Genomic DNA, 7,223 nt, shown 5'->3' with positions numbered 1-7,223 from the left:
TATTGAGTTTAATTCCATTGATCCTTTTAAACTATTTTAAGTGTTGGTATCTGAACAAAAAGTACCTGTTGTATTTTGCTTTTCCTGTTAATTTTTTAAATGTATGAGTTCATTAAACAAAATCCAACCTTAGTTATACTGTACTTTACCTTTTTTTGAGTGTAACTTTTATGTCACACAAAATCCCAGTTCACATTATATTAAACTCGTCAAACTAAACTAAAGAAAGCTGTGAACCCAACAGTAGCAGATAGTATTACATAAGATATGTGTGTGTGTATGTATGTGTAAGTACAAATCTGGGTTTGGCGGATGCCAGGAGAACACTACCTGCCCCCAATGCATAGTGCCAACTGTAAAGTTTGGTGGAGGAGGAGTAATGGTCTGGAGCCGTATCTCATGGTTCAGGCTAGGCCCCTTAGTTCCAGTTAAGGGAAATCTTAATGCTACAGCATACAATGACATACTAGATTATTCTGTGCTTCCAACTTTGTGGCAACAGTTTGGGGAAGGCCCTTTCCTGTTTCAGCATGACAATACCCCAGTGCACAAAGCCAGGTCCATACAGAAATGGTTTGTTGAGATCGGTGTGAGCCCGGAGCCCTGACCTTAACCCCATTGAACACCTTTGGGATGAATTGGAACACTGACTGCGAGTCAGGCCTAATTGTCAAACATAAGTGCCAGACCTTACTAATGTTTTTGTGGCTGAATTGAAGCAAGACCCCGCAGCAATGTTCCAAAAAATTAGTGGCAAGCCCTCCCAGAAGAGTGGAGGCTGTTATAGCAGCAAAGTGTGGGACTCCATATTAATGCCCATGATTTTGGAATGAGATGTTCGACGAACAGGTGTCCACATACTTTTGGTCATGTGGTATATATTGTATTGACACTGACTGCTGTAACATGTTGGACCCCCATTTTTGTTGGCATAAAATGTGTGTGGTTCCCCTTTTACAAATTCTAGAGCAATAATATGCTTCACTGAGCAATGATTAATCTAAGCTGCTCATTTATTATTGGGAGGGAACTCTTCGTGCTTCATGGAGGATGCAGTTACACTATATGTCCACATGGGGGCATTTTAACGCTGTCCTAGAATAAGAGGCAGCTTCACCAGTCTTGAACCAGGTGGCTAGTCTGAGAATATACTATAGTATATTCATCATGTCATTTATAACCTGTTAAGAAACCAATGATATTGCAAACCACCATTCAGTATGTGGATATTCGCCTTGAATCCAACTCAACTCGTTTTTATATTCTGTTTTCAAAAAGCAGTAATTCAAATCACACATACTTTACCTTTAATCTAATTGAAATAGAATCACTGCTTCAGAGCTGTGAGCTTACTTCAAGCTGTGAGACTGTGTTAGCATGATCTGATTGAGACCGTGATATTAGGCCCTGCAATTTATACTGTAACTAATACTTACAAACATCTGTAGAAAAACTGTAAGTGAATCCGGTAGCATGCAGATCTTTAAGGTGTCTTCTGCCAGAGCTTTAAAAAGTCTAGAGCTACATGCAGCCTAGTTCTAATTAACACATACAGTAGCTGTGATTACTCAGGTGTGATAAATGTTAACAATGTTACATCCTTCCTAATGCATGGATTATCTAATTATCAGTTAATAGGGAGGTTCTCATTTGTCGCTTTTCAAATAGTCTAATTGGTGTGAATCACTAGGAGCTTTAGTTTGGGTCACTTAGTTGATACACAATTTAAATTCGGACAGGTGACAACAATACGCCTATTTAAGCAGACTCAATTACATACGATGCATAATGCAGAGTTAAAATATTGTTGTTAGATGTATTATGTTTGTGTACATTGTCAATCAGGAACATCTTATACTGTGGGCTACTGCATCATCTGAAAGACAACATTGTGTGATACACTGACACTGCGTCAAATAGTTTTTTCTTTGTGCTGATGAATATGATTCCCTTACTTTAAGAGTGAGATTCATGCCATTGTCCTCCTAGAGAATATCCCAAGGTGAACTGTTGTCTTATAAATGCTCTGTGAGAAGAAGGGAGCCATGATGCATGACAGCCCTCATAAAACTCTGGTCCCAAGTCGTAGAGCCAGCCTATCTATAATTAAGAAATAATGAGGCCCTCAGAGATTGGCATCAATTGATTAGAGGAAAGAAAAAAGCAAAAAGTAAAAGAAAGGAAAGCAACAACAGCCTCTGACAGAGGAGGATCAGCATCCCTCCATTCAATGTGTTTGCCTTTGATTTTCAAGTGATCTCAGTCCCAGGTGAGACTGGGCTGATGAAACACAACTTAGACAAGTTAGAAAGGTGATGTTTTCAAGTTTACTTGTTTCTTGTCCCTGTGTAGATGGTACACAGAGATAATTCTCGGTCACAAAGATAATTTGTCTGTTGACATTAACACAATATTGACTCTGTAATGGAGTTTGTAATTGATTTCTCCAAACATAGACTTCGTTTTTTTTTCATTTAATTACTATCTTCCCCTTGTGATATTGCTGGAAACTATGGTGTATCAAAGTGTGAACTTCCATCTGAAATTACTCAATAGAAAATACATTGTGTGAAATGGCCAAATTTGAATTGGAGTTGCCTTTTGGTGGTTTTAGAATAATTTAAATTATGAGTGAAGAGATAACATCTCTCATTGTACCTGTAACAATTGTTGATATTCATACAAAATAGACAGAGTTACATTTAGATACATTTCTTGATTCACTACACTGATGTGAAAAATCCATGTCTTTGTAATTGTATTTTTAAATCATCACGATATGTCTAATAAATCAATGTGTGTTTATTTAATGAAAATAATATTTTTTATAAATTATTTCCCTGAGAATCCTTTGGCCCTTGAAATGCTCAGTCTGATCGTGTTGGCGTTAGGAAAGAAATTTGAAGATATCTACATACACAGCCCTGATTGGCTGATAGGATGGTCTAGAGCCCACCCCCTTACCCAAATGAAAAGGCATTGGTCGATTATAATCAGATCACATCGTGACTTCATGATGTGGGCTAAATGTTCCATCTCACCTTTTTTTTCAAACAGCTCATACACAAAAAGGGCATTATCATCATTGTCACAATTTCATTGTGTTATTTCAACCTGTTATTCAACCAAAAATCATTTTAAAAAATGAAGAACTGCACAGTTTTTTACTGCACTGCCCCTTTACCACTATTTTCTCAGTTTATATATGTGAACCAGTCAAAATGGCATCAGCTCTGTCTGCGAGGAAGACACAATGTTGCCCCTGAGACTATTTGGCCAACTAAACACCCTGTGAACAGTACATGATAATAACTGCTATTCTCGCTGTCAGGCCCAGCAATAGAGGGGTGAGGAAACCTTGGCCTGTCTCCAAGTCATTTTCCATCGCTTGATGGCTGCCAATCAGGTTATGAGATATGACACCCTGCACATTTACAGCACTAACTGCTGTCTGGTGAGAGCAATATTCTACATATGGCAAGATGACTATTCTGTCTGACAAACCAACTAACAATGCTAATGATGGGGTGTTTCATGATTTGTCTTATCTTTCAGTAAGTACCAGTGTTTTCTGCAGAACCTGTTCAGGACTAAAGTGACCTACTTGTTGGACCAAATCAACTCACCAATCACTCTAAATGAACAACAATCACAATTTTTTTATGAATATTGTTTATAGTTGTAATTATGCACCTCATTAGGTTGCTGTAAGAAGAGCTATATGCAGTCCACAATATCGGTATGACCTCCCAGTCTAATATCACTTCACAGTAGCGTTCTGATGCATGATAGGTGCCAAAGCCCTGTGTAGTGGTTTACAGATTTACATTCACACATGACCCGATCACAATGTCCCAAGGTGACAGGCTGTTTATTCCTTGTGGGGGAAGGAAACTATTGTGCACAGCTCTGTGTAGGCCTACTCTAACCAAGGTGCTGTTTGTGGCAGAACGGTATGGCATGTGCAGTGCTAACATAATTACTTGATTTCCAAGTTTTTTTAACAGTATATTGTTTCTATGTATATCACTTTGCCAATCATACGTATAATTCATATAATTTCCACAGGTGACATCAACATGACAGCAAGCCAGCTGAACTACATATAATGTTAAATGATAGTCAGCATACATCATAAAGAAGAAGAGTCTTACTTTGAAAGCCTGTAATTAATTCAGCTTACCATTCCTCCTACTTTTGACACCCAGTCCTAATATCCTGGGGCCTCCTCTGCTGCTGGCTTGTCTCCCAGTGCCTTGCCACTATGCCTTAGTGTAACTGTTAGTTCTGCTGTCAGAACTGCCTGCTGCTGCCTTTCTTTTGTATTGTTCAGCCAACGCCAAGTACTTTTTCATAATCTCCATCTGCTTTCCCACCTACCCATGTGCCATTCTTCCATACCCTCCTGCATCTTGTGATTCATTTGTTCCCCGAATAGAAATAGCACATACACCCTGTGGTACAGCCCGTACTGTCTTTTATCAAGCACAGCAGGTCATTCTAACAGTAAACCTGTTGACCAGCTCCTAAAACCCAGACCTTTAATAAGCCCCCCGCTGTCCTTCTCCGTCCACGCACATCTGGACACCGCTGCTGATTGGAAATCAATATGGCTTCATGAGACCTGTGTATGTTTCACCTCTCATACACTGTTAAAAAGTCAGACAAGCTCTGCTGGACCTCTGTTTTTTATAGGCACAGCGACATGGCACCACCCTTAAAGATAAAACGTGGAAAGAACACCTGTGAAAAAACGGGGTTTTGAAAACGTGTGACGTTTGATATTGTCACAAGTCAGACGTGTTTATCGGACACGTGTGACGTTTCACATGGATTTTTCACCTGTACGTTTTTCACATGACTCAGACACGTTTTTCCCCAACATTTCACATGTGATATAAGCTTGTTTGTAACTGGCGGGATTAGAACCCAGGTCTCAGCCAACGTCTTCACCATTAGACCAAGAGGGGCAACACTTATTTTGAAGTCGCAGGCAAGGCTACCTCATCACATGACCATGAGCAACCATGACTGACTCATGTCACCTACACTTTCACATGTGCATTTTCATATTTTAAAGTCAACTTGGGCTGTCAAACAATTCAACAATGTAATCGTGTATATCGCAGGATTGCGCTGTAATTTCAGATTTTTTTATACAAAGAGCATTACAAGAATATTGACGTCTTGATTTTGTCCAAAGTAACGATTAGCAAAATCAGGTAAATTGATAAACACTTTCTTTAACCTCAGAGTCAATGTGTTTTGACTTCGTATTGTTGTTTTTAGCTGTACAGATGACGCATTTTGCATGTTTTCAGTTTATTTTGAACGCTTTCACTAAATTTTCAAACAATTAACTGATTAATGACTGGCAGCGCTAATTTTAACATGTTGAACAGGATAAATAAGGAGACAGAGCGCTAGCTTCTCTGTTCTTTTCACTGGGCTTCTTCCAATGGTCACTAACCAACATATGAAGAGAGGCGTGCGCCTGCAGCAGTAACATTCTGAATGGATGGCTCCCCATTTTTAATTGAGTTGAATTATTATACTCAGGTAGGCTTTTACAGAATTGCATTACAGAATTTGCAATTGCATATGTGGAAACATTACTACTGCAACGTGTTAACACCACCTTTTCAGATGTGAGGAGAATAACACTTTTTTCCCACGTTACATTTTCACATGCGAATGTTTCTTACATGTGAAACTCCAAATTAGATTTCACAACTTGCAATTCCACATGAGAAATGTTTTCACATAGGAAACTGCATATCAGATTTTCACGTGAAAGTTTTGACCATGTAGTGGAATTCACATGAGGTGAAAGCATGTTTTTTTCCTCACATGTGAAAAGGTGGTGTGAACAACTCTAAATGTAACACATACGAAAACATGGTTTCACATGTGTAATTTAAGCTCAACATGTGCAAACAGCTATTTCACATTTGAAAATGTGATTTTCACATGTGGAAATGCAAATTTGACATGTGTTTTTTTTTGTAAGGGCAAACTGGGTCACCTGTCACTTTATTTAAAAGAGAGAGCCCTGCATCCAATCTCACAGCAGATGTGTTCTGATCTGAGGAAAGGGACTACTGTATTACAGAGGCAGCGGAGCTCTGATTTTCCCCAACACCTGTAGAGGTGCTTGAATTAACCTCTGTATTCAGTCACACAGTGATTCCACTACCCGGGGCAGGACATGGCCCAGATTACTCATTACAATCTGAATTACTCCCAGTCCAAGAGCCAGAATGCCATTCGCACTTTTTCTGCCTGTTAAATGAGCTGGAAATCCAATCTCACAATGTATTTTTGAGGTGGGAGGAAGAATGTAGCATAACTCACTGTTCATTTCCTCCGAAAATAAGACCGAAAACAAAAGTATATCAATATACAGTAGAAATAAAATGTTCTTTGATTTTCAGTTTTATGTAGAAATAGAAACCCATGGGCAGTAATTTCTCAGTCTTATAAATAATGTGTGCTTTTTTACCTTTACCATTACTTCACTGTTTACTTGTAACGATCTAGCCTGGCTGACGCGACACGTGTGGTACACAGCGAGGGAGAGCTGTGACACACTGGTCTGGACAGGCGAGCACTATTCGCTGTTAGTGTGGTATTCAAACAGAAGTTGAGGCTTAAGCTTTGATTGGTTCTCTCAACAACAACAAAAGGATCTGGGGGTTGAGACCTCCAGTTATTTGGATTTGAAAATCCAACAGTTGTATTGGAATGGGGCGACGCTCGGGGGCTGTGTGTGGCTGTTCATGTGGATGTTTGAGTGAGAAAGACACAGAGGAGAACCAGTCGGTAAAAAAGCACTGCCCCCTTCATTATCGACACATCTTGCCTACAACATCATGGAGCCTTTCCAGACTAGTAATGATCAGTATTTTTGTAAACAGTTTGAAATGTGTATTCACGGGCTCTAAAGTGGTTTGTCTCAGAGCAGGGGTGGAAGACACACACACCAAAAAATTATAGACAATGTAGATGCATTTTATTATACACCCTTTGTATTTACGTGATAGAACCTATGTTTTGGCACACTAAATTTACTTCAGGGTGAATGTGCAACTTTCCCCCTCTCTTAAAGTGGTTGATCTGCCCAACCAACCCTGGGGAGGTATAGGCATATTCTTTTGTAGTCCCCCTTTAATATCATGCAAATGCTAAGAAATGGATTCCAATTTGATATTCATGAGAAAATG

This window comes from Salmo trutta, chromosome 19 (genome assembly GCF_901001165.1).
Source record: "Salmo trutta chromosome 19, fSalTru1.1, whole genome shotgun sequence".
NCBI lineage: Eukaryota > Metazoa > Chordata > Actinopteri > Salmoniformes > Salmonidae > Salmo > Salmo trutta.
Note: the sequence above shows the minus strand (reverse complement) of the source record.